This window comes from Natator depressus, chromosome 3 (genome assembly GCF_965152275.1).
Source record: "Natator depressus isolate rNatDep1 chromosome 3, rNatDep2.hap1, whole genome shotgun sequence".
NCBI classification, from domain to species: domain Eukaryota; kingdom Metazoa; phylum Chordata; order Testudines; family Cheloniidae; genus Natator; species Natator depressus.
In genome coordinates this window covers 151,557,154-151,573,439 of record NC_134236.1, presented here as the reverse complement: position 1 = coordinate 151,573,439, position 16,286 = coordinate 151,557,154, and the positions used below count along the sequence as shown (strand labels likewise).

General features: G+C 40.3%; 1 protein-coding gene across 2 annotated transcripts in view; it reads left to right on the top strand.

Annotated features, from left to right (window-relative positions):
* The window catches only part of BTBD9 (BTB domain containing 9), a 290,025-nt gene that overhangs the window by 37,732 nt on the left and 236,007 nt on the right, over nucleotides 1–16,286 (top strand). The window lies entirely within an intron of this gene.

Below are 16,286 nucleotides of genomic sequence, written 5' to 3'. Positions count from 1 at the left end.
GGCAAGTAGATTCTTTTCCCCCCCTCCAGGAGACAGCCCTTAGTGGTGAGATGTCCCTGATAATGGAGGGAAAGAGGTCACTGGGCACAGGGGAACCTCATTAAAAAAATTCTCGCCCTCCTTTTCCCTACTGCAAGTAGAGCTTTTCTGCAGGAGAGAGGTCATTGTGTTAGGAGCTGTACAAATACCTACAAAGACATGGTCCCTCAGTCAGAGTTTACAACCTCTAAAAAAGATGGTCCAGTGGCTAGGTGCTAGTCTGGGACCTTGGAGACCTCTGTTCAGTTCTCTACTCTGCGCAGATTTCTTGAATGAATTTTAGGGAAGTAACTTAGTCTCTTTTTGACTCATTTTATTGTATTATGGAGATAATAGCACTTCCCTACCTCACAGAGGTGTTGAAGATAATTTTTTTAAATTATGTGGCATCTTGATACTGATGGAGCCATATCATACATTGCTAAAAGAGAGATTAAAAAGTGATGGAGGAAAGGGATTCAACATACAGGCACGTTTCTTCTTTGAGTGATTGTCCTCACAGATTCCACATGTGGTGCACATGTGCCTCAGTTGCATCAGTGATGCATTTAGACAGGGCCTAAAAAGAGCACTGCTCCCTGGACCAAGGCAAGCACCAATTTATTTTTTCCCCTTTTCCAGACAGAATAGAAAGCATCTCCTAAGACTCACTTCTCCAGAAGTCTTAATGTGAAGTCCTGTACTAATGCCCCAGTAGTGATGGTCTCTTCTCATTCCATGGAGCGTGCTTGGCTCTCAGCCTTCAAGACGCCTGTTTTCACATTTCAATACATTTGGCTCAGAGAAAGCACCTGAGATTCCTGGTTGGAACATCACACTATCAATAGAGTCCTACCCTTTGGTCTTTCCATAGCCCCACAGGTGATCACCAACATGTTAGATATATGGCTGCCCATCTGAGAAGACAAGAAATCCAAGTGTACCCCCTCCTGGTGACTGGCTGATATGGGGGAAATCCCCTACCATCCCATCTCCCGACAAGTGACCGATTCACTTCAGAAGACACTAAACCTCTTTGTTGATTAGGACTTCGGGTCAGCAGAGAAAAATCCACACTGACCACAATTCAGACTGTGGAGTTATCAGGACACTCTTAGATTCCAAGTAGGCAAGAGTGTACCTCCCTTAACCCAAGTTTCAGATTATGTTCAACCTAATAATAAACTTCAGACTCATTGATAACATTACTGAGGACTGGACTCATACTTCTGGGGACACATGTCAGCATGTCGATATGTCATACAGTATGCTGGACTTCACCTTTCGCCCTTTCAAGATTGAGGTTGAGATCAACATAACTACTAGATAGGCACAGCGTGGATCAGGTGGCCACAGCTCCTCAGGAAGCCCTATTCTCATTGGATTGGTGGATGTATCCAACCCAGGTGTGCAGTTGTGTACCCTTTTCAGTGCTTTAACTAACAAAGACTCTAGAAACAGATGCTTGTGCTCAGATGGGGAGCCCATCTTAACCACTTGAAGATCCAAGTGAAGTGGTCTGCCCACGAGGCTTTCCTATATACAAACATTCTGGAGTGCAGGCTATCTGACTGGCGTGTAGCGATTTCCTGCCCCTCATCTGTTAGACAATACAAGTGCTTAGGGACAACACCACAGGGATGCACTATATCAGTAGGCAAGGGGGAACCAGATCCTCTCCTCTGTGCCAGGAAGCTACACATCTTTGGGACTGGTTCATTCATCATCACATTACTCCAGCAGCTCTACATCACACTGGCAGGCCATCTTAGCAGAGACTTATCCAAAAGCATAAATGGTCCCTCAACACCGTGGTCTTCCTAAACATCTGTTTCAGATTGGGATTCCTACAGGTGGACAACTGTCCAGGGTTCTGCTCCAAGTGAGGTGTGAGTCTGGGCTTCCTCTCAGACACCTTTCTCATTTTTGTCTACTCCTGGTTTGATGTACACCTTTCCATCAATACCCAGAGTCGTGAGGAACCTCAAGCAGGCTGCGGGTCAGATCATTGTGATAGTTCCAGCATGGGCCAGATAGTTTTGGTATTTGGACCACATGAACTTGTCAATATGCAGGTCCTACTGGATTTTATCCTGCAGAACAATGGCTGAATCCTGCACCTGGACCTGAAAGTCTGGGTGCTGGCTGGCTGACGTTAACAAAAAGAGCTCTTCTTCCAGATGTTGTTTCCACATTATATGTGTGTGTGCCGATGTTTCTGTGATTGGAGACTTTTTTTCAGCAGTGCATGTGGGTCAATCTCACATCCTAGACTCCCTCACGCTGTGGGCTGAGCATATATAGGGAGGGGTGGACCTGCCACCATTCCACTTCCTTCTCAGTCACCTGTGGATTGAAATGGAGCATTGCAGTGTTTGCTGACTTTCTAGCTACACACTACTTTTCTGTGTTTTTTTTTTTTTTCTTTTAGTATCATTCCCTTTTCCAGCAATTTTGTCATCTTTTCCCAGCGCGAGTTTGTGCCTTCTTTAATTTTTCAGCCCTGGTTTGGGCTCTTCCTATCTATTGGCCCCTTTTTCGACTGTAACTTCCTTTCTGGAGGTTATGCCCCAAACCCCAGAATTCATACCTGTTATAGGTCCTTCCCCCTCTCCCATTGGCATTCTGGCTGCCTCAGAGAGTTCCACATCCCATCAAAGTGCAAGGTCCCTCCGGATTTAAGAGCAGATCTCAGAAACTGACGGAGGACAACTTAAGCTTCTGCTTACTGGACTTCTGGGGTCCCACATGTCCTCTGCCATGTAGAGGACCCCAGTGACCACCTCATCTTTGGCTTCAGCCCTGGTGAGCAAAGACCTAAGACCAACCTCCAAGATCTCCAAACAGTCTAAAAAAAAGGGGATGGGGGGGCGCTCAGTCCCCTGATGAGAACTATAAGCACAGGGAAAAGTTGCCTCAGAGATTAAGATCTAAGGAAATCTTGCATCCTGCTCTGTGTACTGTTGTGGCTTTAGTTTCCTTTGTTACTAAGAGCCAGGAACTGCCAAAAAGGTCTGCTACCATTCTGCATACCGAGAAGTCTCTCGGTAGGCAGTCCCATTCAGCACAGTTCTCAGGAGCTTCAGAACCCTCCAGTCACAAGGACTCAGAAGAAATTTTCAGGCCCCAGACTGTGTCCCCTTGGAGCCCTCCAGTCACATGGACTGTTTGTCCAATCTTTACCACCCTTTGAGGACTGTAAGCATAAGTTGCATGTGGGAAGATGATGTTGTCAGTATGGATATACGCAACATATCAATCAGAACTGCTGCTCCTGCCCATGAAAGCTCAGTCACTGGTATCAATTCAGATGCCACTGCCTACCCAACTGCCAGTACTCATTCGACCACTGGTACCGATTTGACTGCTGGTTCCAACACCTTGAGCTCCTCCAGTGGATGCAGTGGAGGACATGTCTTCAGAATCCAGCATCTTTATCCATGATTTCCTTCTCTTTCCAACCTGCATCCCCAGCTATGAGCCCTGAGGAGGACATTCCAGGAACCAGTCATTGCCAACCCTGGCAGGCAGTACTGGGGTCCTGCTCCATTCCCTTATGTCCCACCACGCTGGACTTTATAGAATCCTTAGGCCTCTCTGTGGTGACCAGTTCTATGGGGTGTCTTTTTGTAAGTGGGCCCATCAAGATGAGTCTCTTCTCCAGGCAGCCTCCATTATCAAGAAAACTTCAAGGAGAAATAGCAGCCAAGAGCTAATGAGGAAGTATCTCCTTCCAACAAATCCTAGTCTTCTCTACATGAAGCTATCAGACCCTCTCTACGATCCTATGCAATTGAATTTAAAGTTTTTCAGGACTTGATGAAGAGTGTAGCCAAGACCTTACAGGTTCCCTTGGAGGAAATACAGGAGCTCCAATGCTCCCAAGTGGATATCCTCCCCACCACATCTCGGGGCAAACTAGCACTGCCTGTCAATGATGCTGTCCTATAATCAGCCCATAACATTTAGCAGATTCCTGTCACCATCGCACCCATGTGTATGAAGGCTAATTAAAAAAAGAAAAATTCCAGCCAAGGGCTCCAAATATCCTTTTTCTCACCCTACTCCCAACTCCTTGGTGGTGACTAGTCAACATGACATTCACTTGAAGAGAATGGTTTCTTCCCTGCTGATCAGAGTCCTACTTCTATGGGATTCTTATCAATGAAGGAACAGAATGCGTGGCTTGAGCAGGGTGAAGACTTTATGCTCGCAGCTCTGGAGTGCAAGAGGGCATTCAGGGTGCAGGCATGGTTCTAATGAACAATGATTTTCAAAAGAATCTGATCTTGCATGCACGGGATGCGTGAACTCCAAGAGTGGGATCTCTGTGGACAACACATCACAAACCACAGTTCCTGTAAGGCACATAACTGTTCTCTTTGTTTTGTTTGGGGAGAAGAAAAGGATAACTTAAGCTAAATATTGGGGTAAAATTCATGACATTCTCTTGGAAGTCCAGTTGTTTGAGACCTTTTAAAAACAGATTGGACACTATACTAGTAAATGGCAGGTTTCAGAGTAACAGCCATGTTAGTTTGTATTCGCAAAAAGAAAAGGAGTACTTGTGGCACCTTAGAGACTAACCAATTTATTTGAGCATAAGCTTTCGTGAGCTACAGCTCACTTCATCGGATGCATCCGATGAAGTGAGCTGTAGCTCACGAAAGCTTATGCTCAAATAAATTGGTTAGTCTCTAAGGTGCCACAAGTACTCCTTTTCTTTATACTAGTAAATGTACTGTATGAAGGGAGCAATCCTGCGTTGGCAGGCAGAGGGAGCAGATTATTCCTTTACTGTGTAATTTCAGCACTTCTATGATGATATGACAGATAAGACCTTGTTCATCTTTTTTTCTCATTTTAAATTCTGTTTTTAAACCAATTCTCCATACAACCAGAGCAATGCAGTAAACAAACATGGACAATAAATCCTCAACTATAAATAAGTTCTTTGGCATCTGAATGAGGTGTGGCCAACAGTGTTCTTCACTACAGACTCAAAATATGGACAGAGAGAACCTCTTTTGACCAAATAAGGTTACTGTCTAAGTCTGAGTATATTCTTGTTTCACAGCACATGATACTCATTTTTGTTAATAAGAATTATGCATGTCTGTCAAAAGGCAGATGTACTGCTTTAAGTGGACTGCGTGGTTTATCCATCAAAGAAGCTGCCTCTGTCAACAGGTGGATAAGAATAATTGGCTTTGTATAAAGGTATGAAAGAGCTTTCTTTCAAAGCAAAACTGTGATGTAATAGAGTAGAACTTTGCTAATTAGCGCACACTCTCCAACTGTTGTATACAAAACAACAATCTCTCCACACTGCTCAATAATGATTTAATAGCCAGCACACTTTTAGTGAGGCCTTATATAAAGATTTTGTTAATTTAAAAAATTCTACATTTCCTATTATTATATAATTAATATTTAAAGCTAAACTTCAATTGTCTGATGAACTAAGTACATTTTGTGATGAAGTATCTTAGTTTTTTTGTTTGTTCACTTGCTATTTAGCAAGATCCAGTAACGTAGTGGGTCTCCTAGTCATTGGTGAGGTTATGCTGTTTAAAATATATTGTAATCTCTGCATCTAATTGCAAACAATAAATAATTTTTAAAGCTTAACACTATTTATATTACACGTTCATAATTAAACATCAGTGATAACTTTCTAAAGAAAACATAGAGAACAAAAACCAAAAAATCCCATCACAATTTGGAAGCTTGTCAGACACAGTCCTCTAAACATATTAGGTCAAAGAACAATCTGAAAAACAGCTAGATAGTTTACCAGCATAGGAACTGGGTAATTATCATAAACATGGTTGGTATATAAATGTCCAGCTTATAAAGCAGATAAAACACTGCTGTAAAAGTGGTTTATTTTTTTCTAATTTAGAAATATATAGAATCAGATGAAATAAAACTTCATCTGAAACATTCCACAAGTACTCCTTTTATTATTTATCCTCTATCAGATACTTTTTTTGTTTAATTGTTCAGATATTTGCATCATATTCAAAGAAAATATAATTTTCCCATTTGGCATTCTCCCACAATTTAGTAGGAAACACCATAGAGGCAATGATACTGAAAGAGAGAAACTCAGATCTCAAAAGCATAATTTCTTCCTCCTCTGAATCTGTCACTCTTGCTATAAGTACATGGGTCTCCCCCCCCCCCCCCCCGAGGTATTTCAGGTTTCCAAAATGCACCCATGACTATTCTTGTATGATGCAGATGAAAAAGGTTTGAAAAAGTACAGTAGAGTAATAAAACCTGGAAATGTAGTTTTGAGAGGTGTTCGGGAAGGGTCATAAGTCTCTTTTGGGAGCAGAGTATTTTATCCCCCTCTCCTCTGATGTCCTTTTGAGGGGCGGGGGGAGATAAGGGGTATGGAGGGGGGTTTGAACCAGAAAGCAGCAGTTACTTCAGAAACGTTAAAATGAAAGGAGGAACTCAGTGCTTAAATGATAAGTAGCTGACGTAGCACTGAGTGCAGTTTATTCTTCTTCCCTTTCTCACTGGTTGGTTACAGTTTGAAATGGAAGCATAGTAAGAGACCAAATCATTCATCAGGTAGGGAGGTGCCATTTTGACTGTCTCATTTAGGATAAGCAACAGGAAATACAGCTTGTTGTTTGAATGCATAAGAAAACAAGAAACTCAAGCTTGGTGCAAGCTGACTTTTTATAAAAATAATTATTTGATTTTTAAACCGTTATTTAAAACTTCAAAGTGTGTTTATATGTTACCCTCATAAAATTCAAGATTACACACACTCTCTCTAGGGTACCCACCTTTACCCTTCTGTGGGCTCAAGGCGTAACCCTTTTAGTCTAGGCACCCCCACCCTTTCCCAGTTCCTAGGGCTCCAGGTATAAGGCATCTAGCTTTACCCTAAATTTGTTGCCCGCACACTCTAGGACAGCCTACCTCTACCTAGTTCCTGGAGCTCAAGGCTTCCACCTCTACCTAATTCCTAGGGCTTAAGGCGTAACCCAGTTGATTTAGGCATCCCCACCCTTTCCCAGTTACTAGTGCTCCGGGGAAAAGAGACCTAACTTTACCCCTCTGTGGGCTACAGGTAAACACCAATTCCCTATGGACTCAGAACAAACACCCATTCCCTGGGGACTCAGGGCCTCACGGCTTAATCTTTGGGAGGTTTACGGGGTCTTTTACCAGTGAAAGAGACTTACACAGTAATATCCGACTTAACCTCTATTTATTAACAATCACCAAAACAGAATGCACACGCTAAATATACAATGCTCACCACTCCCAATAAGGCAGACAAACTTTTCCTGCTGGCCGGTCAGGATTAGGTCATCTGGGGGACTCCAGCTTCTGCATGGTGTGAGATCTGGCAGCTCTGATCTTGGGGCTGTGTTCTGGAGTTGATTCCCAGAAACTTTCTTTTGGACTCCAGTTTATAGAGTGAAATTTGAGTTGTGCTTAGCAGTATCTTAACCAATCATTTTACTAAAATATTACTAAATTTTCTAACCAATACTAACATATTGTAAAACAATTCTTTAAACAATCATACCCTACCAACATGGTTGATTTACACCTACCAAAATTAGTTATGCAATAGACAGAAACAATCAAAGAACTAGACAGCGACCATACAGATAAACAACAGAGAAGTAGGGACCATAAAGGCAAAATAATAGAAGTACAGATTTAACAATCACAAATGTTAAGTGATTTCTTGCCAGACAGAATGCTAGAATGCTATCGAACAAAGTTTTCTTTAAGCATCTTAAGATCTGTTTCTTTATCTGGTGATGATGGGTACTAGTAGGACAGGATTGCCTTCTTAACAGCCTGATATTACATTGTTTTAGTGTAATTTAGATGAAATGTGAGGATGTGACTTTCTGCTTCTTGGCTGTTGGCTGCTGCTCTCCTAATGTGGCTGCAGACAAAGGCCTTACAATATGGCTACAGGAAAAGGCCTTATCCTTACTTATATGGAAGGTGGAGTTGAAAAAAGTATATGTCTTTCCTGTGCACTCCAATGGTGAGCCGCATTTTCTGACCTCTTAACACATACTTTCAACATGGGATCCAGTCTGACGTTGTATTGGTAAAATAAACACTCTTGGGCACTAGGATGATTTATATTTTCGGAAATGTTTAAAAACTGACATGTTCAGAAACTGTGTTGGAAATTCATTTCTTAATATGCAGTATATTTAGAGCTAGATTATGTCCTTGTTTTTCACAGCCAAGCAAGGGAGGAAGGCTCTTTCCTCTGCTCAGCAAGTAAGACTTACCCAGAATGTGGGTATGAGTCTGGTACAGAATACAGCCCCTGCTGTCTAGATATTCCCCTTTTCAAGCAAGTGGACAGGAAAGAGTTTAAAAGAGACAGGGGGAATGCTCTGCTCCTCCCTATTGAATAGTTAGAGTAGTTTCCTGCAGAGGGGAGCACCTGTGAGGTCAGTCAGTAAGAACTGCAGTAATTTATTCTGCCCCTGCCCACGCTGTTCTAGAGTAAATCATACTCTGAGTAGCAATTGGTTCCCAGGGCTTTGTTGTTTTTTTTTCCCCTGGGGACAACTAATGAAATAACAGGGACAGGAGTAGGGCCAAAGGGTCAAACGAAGGGAACCTGACAGGGACACCTAGGCAGCACACTGCTCCCAACTGAGAGTGAACCTAAACACTCAGTCTGTTCCTTAATTAAGTATTTATCTAAAGGCCTGCAGTTTTTCTTTAATGCAGTCTGCTTCTGCTGGATGTTCCTGATGCATTAAATGGTGCTACCTAAAAATCTCAGTAGTTAGACTCTGTATTCTTTTGCGCTAAAGTGGAAAAAAAAAAATCAATATCAGACCCCAACAGAAGGGATTAAAGTTCAATTGCACAAGGTCTCCAATAATTACTCTTTTATTAATACAGTCTTGAAATGGGTTTAAAAAAGAGAATTTGGATCAAGACTCTTCACAACACTATTGCCTAAAAATGTTTTGTGATGGATAGAGAAGAGCCCAAGCACAAGTGGAGATTGGGGTTGTGTGTTCATTGGGTGCAGTTATTATGGTTTTACTCTCAAAAAATATATAAATAAAAAAAATTGAACAACACAGATACGATGCTTGATGATGAAGGACATTATGTTTGTATCTAATACACCAGATAAATTGTTAAAATGCAGCTTATAAAGAAACTATTAACCTTGTAATACTGGCCAGGTTAGTTGTCTGTCTGAGTTATTTGTCATATAAATATCAGTCATGCAAAGTGAGAGCTCTTCAAGACGAGACTACCAAACACCCGAGTTTTAAGAAAATATACAGTCTTTCATTATGCATAAATGTTGTTTGAATAAATTCTCCAGTTCTCCACATAACTGCATTTTTCTTCATTCTGTGCTCACTTTTCATCATCTTCAGTTTGCATCTGTTCACTCATGAATCTGTTTGTCAGTATCAATACCAGCTTCCTATGAACTTATTTAGAAAAGCATGCTGTGTGAATGTGTGTTCCATCCCCCAAATTCTGGTTAGGTTAATTTTTAAATGTACAATTTTTCACAAAAAACATAGACTAATTCAGTCAGCCTTCATCAGTCATTCATTACATTACTTATAATGTATTGTAGCCTCTATTACAGCCTGAAATTATTTTTGTATAGCACTTTAAAATATCCAAATTAACTTGTGAACTAAGGGTGCTGTTGTACTTCATGCGTAATACCTCTCAGTTGGCAGTGCACTGAGGTGTCCAAACTGGTTGGTTATACTTTGACATCTTAGTAACTTAATATGGCCAGTGATACTTTTATGATTCAACACTAACTACTTATGTTTTCCCTCAAGCATGTATGGTAGGTGTTTTTCTAGGTCTGTAAGAATTTTGCTTGTCCTGACGAAAAGCTTGATTATATACTAAAAATAAAACTATGGTGAACAAACCCTCTAGTGTGACTTTTTTTGAAATTACAATGGGAAACTTGCTTATGCTTTTGCAAACAGAGACGTTATGTTTTACTCTTGCTTTATGGGATATGATCGCCATCTTAGATGTTTACGTTCATTTAATGTGAAGGGAAGGTAATCATAGTCTCTTTTAGTAGGGGAAGCTTTATATATATATATATATATATAATGTGACAGTCTGTACTGTTATGTTCACCACTTTTGCAAGACTATGATAAATTTTGTACAAAGTATGCCTTGTGAAGTATCATTTGAAAAGTCATAAACTGCTGAATATCATTATACTGTTGAAATATGTATAACCTACTCCTTTCCTCCCTGGGTTACTTGGGAGCAAGCAACGCTCACCTGTGTGCCTGGATGCCTGATATTGTTGGCAGTAAAGGAGATCCTGAGTATCCCAGTGATGATATTGGATAGGTGGGAATCCTCGATCCACCCCTCTGCTGCAGTCCTTTTACTTGTTAAGGACATTAAAATGAGCAGTGCTTCCATCTGGCTGGGCCTGTACACTCTCACTGGCGAGCCTTTGGAGACTCCAGGAATAAACCTAAACTAATCTGTGCAATGGGTCTAACTCTAAAATACCAATTATAAACAATATGTACCCAATATACACTTAGATTAGAGTTAACACACATTTACTTAATAATTTAAGGAAACATGGGATAGTAGACTGAGATTAAATGTCGCTACTAATTTAGATCAGCAGGGGGCAGTTGGATAAATCAATTAATAAACATATTTAACTTGCATTTACAGTGTCACCATTTACCCCACCTCTGAGTGTACACTCCCCTGGATTTCAGAGTTCTAAATGCTTGCATGGGTGTGCTTGAAGATTGTGAAGCTGGGGACAGCATTCTCTTGGTCCAGTAAATCAGTCCAGCCAAGGCAACAAGGGGCAGAACAATTCTAATTTGGAATCATTCCAAGCTGCACAACCCCTCTGAAGATTGGAGTTGTTTTAAGCAGATGTCAGCAACCCTGATTCTGGTTAGATGACAAGACCTCTTTCCCTCTTCTGAGACTCAGATAACTCCTTAAAGTCTCTTTTCTGCAAGTACTTTCCCAGACAAAGGTGGTGGTTACCCATATTGCCTTCACTCATTCAGCTCTGTGTACAGCAACTGTCTCTGCCCTGGCTCCAGTGAAGCCCATCAACAGCCTCTGAGGCTCCCTGCTGATCAAAGCCCTAGCAGACTCTAAGCAGCAGCTTCTGGCTTTCTAGCAGCAGTTTAGCAGCAGCTTCTGGTTTGGACAGAGCTCCATAAAGCAATCTCGGCTCCTCTCCAAAATGGAGCCCATCGCATGCTCTCCCTGCATTCCCTAGTAAAGGAAGTCTCTCGCTGTCTTCCCCAAGGCAACATGGGAGTTGTAGTCTTGAAGGCTGGATTGCAGCATTAAGGATCTTCCCAAGTAGAACACTCCCAGTTAAGTTCAGAGGCCCCCCAGTAAACGATGCCTACATATGTGTAGCGATGCTATATGTGAAGTTATGAGATTCTACTGTATGATTGTTACTGAAATATGCTGTAATTCTGGATAACACCCACAAACCAGTTTTTCAGAGGCAAAGACACACAGGCCCCAACCAGACGTTAAAGAGCTATCACTTGCTTAAGTGGCCATTCTCCAGCAAGGGGACGGTGTGAATAAGAAATTTACATTTCATCACAGGGACAGTGTGACATCACCAGGGTACAAGATGGACTTTTGAGCAACGGGCAGTACACAGTTTCTAGTACACAAGCTGGATCCTTTCCCAACTTGGGACCAATCTCACCAGTTCAGAGGCTTTCAAGCAATCTTGTTTCAGTACAGATGGTGGAGGAGAGAGGTGTTTAGAGACCCTTCTCTCCCCCACTTCTATACTCTGAGCCTTTGTACTGGAAAAGTCTCTACTGGGTCATGGGAGTCAGGCAGTTCCATGGCGTATGTGAGTTGCCAAGTTTCCTTCATATGAATTGCAAATTCTTGCTTGCGCCTTCTGTTTACGTGTTAGTTGAGGTATCTCTAGGGATGATGTGTAAGTCCTTTGTTTATAGTTCCTTTGTTATTTCTAAGGAGCTAGTCTGTGGGTGTTTCCCAGACTCTCAGCATGTTCCAGTAACAAATATATAGCAAAATTTCATAACTTTATATGCAATAATACACACATTTTAACAGGACATTGCTGATTAGCAAAGTATGACTTTTCAAATGATACTTCACAAGGCATACTTTGTGCAAAACATAATCGTATTACAGTGGTGAATATGTGGGTACAGGGCATTACATGGGGCACAGTGTGTCACAGATAGCTTAAATCTCACGTCCACAAGAAACTGCTTGTTGCCTGCACCCCAGCTGGTGGTAATCCTCAAAGAAGGGAGAGTAACATAAGAATGAGAGACAGTGGTTTCCAACTCACCTCTCTCTCCCTTCATTTCTGCTGATGACCTTAATGACTCTCAAAGAACTGAAGTAAAGGGGAAGGGTTCCAGGCTGAAAGAGACCCAGCCTCTGACATTTACTGCAGAGTATGGTGAGGAAAACCTTTTTGCTTTTAAGTTCACTTAGCTTGTTAGGTTAGGTATTAGCTTGCGTTTTACTCGTTAATTTCTTTTGTAACCAATCCTGACTTTTATGCATTATTACTTGTAATCCCTTAAAATCTATCTTTCTGTAGTTCTTGTTTTATCTTAACCAGGGTGTTTGGTCTAAAGTATGTGGGAAAGTGTATTTGGGATAACAAGGATCGTGCATTATCATTTTCCCTTGATGAAATGATGAACTTCCTATGAGCTTGTACAATTCAGAAGGGTACTGAGCAGTACAAGATGCACATTTCTGGAAGGACAAAGCTAGGACTAAGAATTTACTCCCTGTATGTAATTCATGAGTGACTGGTCAGAGTGCTCAGTGTTTTGCTGAGAGTGAATTTGCATTCTAAAGGCTTTGTGAACAGGCCAGGGGTGGGTGTTCTGACAGCAAAGCAGTGTAAAGGCACCACAGGCTAGAGAATTAAGGGTACGCAGCTATTCACCTATCCAGATTGTGCACGGGGGAAATGTCACAATATACAAAGCTTTCTTTGTTTACTATCATTGAGTTTTTTTCATTTTGCCATAATTATATTTTTTCTGACCCCTTAACTGCTACTTGTTCAATCCCCTTCACTTAGGTGGTATAGATGTACCATTTACTGTGCAGAAAAAGCAAATAAGAATGGAAATACACTACAGGGATATTTGTTTTAAATAATCTATCTCCTTCTCCCTGAGAATAAGCAATCTCTGTCTCCGTTTCATAATAATACTTTGCACTTACATCGCTATTTTCATCTACGGATCTGTGAGGTCTTTACAAAGACAGGGAAATGAAAAACAGGTTAAGTGACTTGTTCACAGTTATATAACAGAGTCAATGGTAGAGTTAGGAGTAGAACCCAGATATCCTGTTTCACAGTTCCCTCCACTAACAGTTAAAGAATGCAGAAATCCCAGGGCATGAAGACTTGTGCAGTGGGCATCTTTTTTGTAATCCATTCTTTCTGCTTGAGAAATTAATTTTTCTATTATCTCCTTCATATCCCTCCTCAAAATTCTTATTACACACCTTATTACTAATTCAGCACCCTAAACAATGCTGCTATTCACATAAAAAAGAGGAATTCTGTTTTGGTTCTACTGGAAGCTCCTTGGGGCAGGGTCCTTGTCTGCTCCATGTTCTTGGCAGTGCTCAGTTCATATCTCATCTTGAAAAATTGTTACAACATTCACAGAGAGGATCTATATTGAGGGTATTCGAGTTGGCTTGTGAGGCCAATAAGCCAAACACAGGGCCAGGAGCAATGACTTTCTTCCAAAAATGTAGGGCCTTCTCACATTCAGTAGTTATGGAAGCAATGATGCCGTAAGGGCCAGCACCTGTGATTCTGACCCAGTGTTCTTCCTGGGTGGAAAAAGGGAGTAGAGGTTACCTGTAACCCCTACAAAGAAACTGTCAACTTATCCTTTAAAGAAAACCTGCTATCCATGCTGCAATGTGCAGTGGTTGACTAGTATTAAAAAAAAACTATTATTAGATGCCAGAGACCTCACAAATTACTACACATTGCCTAATATCTTTTTCTAAGTAAGCTAATTGTAAAGCTATCCAAAAAAGTATCCAGTGCCACGTGTCAGTAGCCAGTATCCTGGATCCTTTTCAGTAAGGCTTTAGGCCAGGATAAAATACAGGGTAAGTATTTGTTGTTTTGGTGGATAATCATCTCCTAGTTATAGATATGGAAAATAATAAAAGATATAGACAGAACACTAATGTACTTTCACTTTCTTCTATAATCCCGTATATGGTGGTCCAAAATTTTTTGAGAATTGGAGTTTGGATAGATGATTTGACTAAAACAGAGCAACTCACTTCACCTTTTAAGATATTGCATTTTCTTCAATCCATCTCTATTTTTATGTTTTGTAAGCAAGTTTTTTTAGTTTGTTCTGTCACACAGATTTGCAAGAAATTTGGTTGGGGTTTAGATTTTTAAAAGAAAACTATAAGTCAGTGACAAATGTACTGAGAGTAATGTCCCAAAATAATTCAGAGCAAAATGTAGCCACATGGTGTCACTATAGTATACCTTTTCTTTCACTTGTAGTTTGCTTTTTACTGTTTTTGATCAGAAACCTTTGAAATGTGTTATATGTAGTAGTGTATTTAAACTATTGTGTGTATATGGTTCTTCCTTGCTAGACTTCAGAGCCTTCTAAAATCATTCTGTTTTTGTCATCTTGCTTTGGAAATTAGAAAGGGCTGAGACAGAAGATTAGGGCAGCATGAAATCCTCAGAAGTATTTCAGACCCTTCTCTTAACATAATACAACACTATTTTGGAGGTTTTAATAAAGTTTACACTGGAAAAAAAAAGGTGGAAAAAAGTAATTGTCCTAGTGGACAAACTTACAGTATAGAAAATAGTGTAGTTTGTGTAGAAATTCTGGACTCTGCAAAAAGGTTTGTGTTAAGTAGAAAGATGTCTCCCTGCTCCTCCCCCCTCCCCATCATGTTGCTATTTTATTGCCTTATTCATATAATAGTCATTTTTGTATTGAGCATTTTCCTGATTTTTTTTAAACATGGCTTAACAGATCATAAATTGAAAGTAAATATTCTTTCTTTATTTCTATATAGGTATTGTCCTATAACTAAAGCCCTTATTAAACAAAAGCTGAAGGATGGCATGCAGACAGTTGTGGAAAATAATATAATTGCAGAAAATAGTTTTAAATGTGCTTTTCTTGTTTCATATTTTGACAACTTATTTAGATTTTGATCTCTTTTAATATTGCTATTTTTCTTTTGAAATGTCAGATGGTTTGGAGATGTCATATGATTAAGTACTCCTTGATTTATTTTTCTTATTAAGGTACTTAGCTTCTATGGCAATGAGTGCAATGCAAATGACCTGACAAAATATTGAATTTTAAAATATTGAAATTTAAAAAATTAGAATCTATCCATCCATGGACAGGAAATTCCATTCCTTTCCTTATTATGAGACAAATGGGCCAACAAGAACTAAGAATTTTTTTGTCTCATGCTTCCACAGCTTATTCCCCAATAATCATTTTATGCCCCAGCCTTGCAACAGATGAGTTAAGTGGAAGACCATCTTCTATCTTCCCCTGGCCTTGAAAAAAAAGATGAGAACAAAATAGAAAGGGATGCAAATACTTATGTAGCAACGCAGATAACTGTTGGGATGCCAGGTAATTGTTCCTTATCTACTGTGCAGATCCTCCAGTGAAAAGCTGTGGCTTTTATGAATGGACCAGAAAGGAAGTGTAATCTCCCCCTGTGCTTTCTGTTCTTGGACAAACAACCTCAGAGAAGGTTCTGAAACTACTGCAGTGAAGTGCAGTCATTTTTCCTTCTACTTATGGGAGCCAGTGCAAAGCAATTATCATTCAAGAAGCTATGTTTCACTTTCAGGCTTATCTCTAGGGCTCTCGTACTCTTTAAGTATAGCAAACATAATTTTAGTACAATGATCCTAGTGGATAATCAGAGTGGTGATAATTTATATACAGGCATTAAGAAAATGGTTCAAGTTAAGTATATTTTGAGGGATGCTAATAATTCCACAGGACTAGAGAACCTTTTATAAGCATTTAAAAACAAACCTGGAATTTGGGGAGGAAGGCAGTGACTACAAAATGATGTAGCACTAGTAACATTCAGCAAGTGATTTGTTTCTGTAGAAAGTGGTGTTTACTTGAAAAATGTATGCAGCACTCCAAAAGAGATTTGATTTAATTTATAGTACCT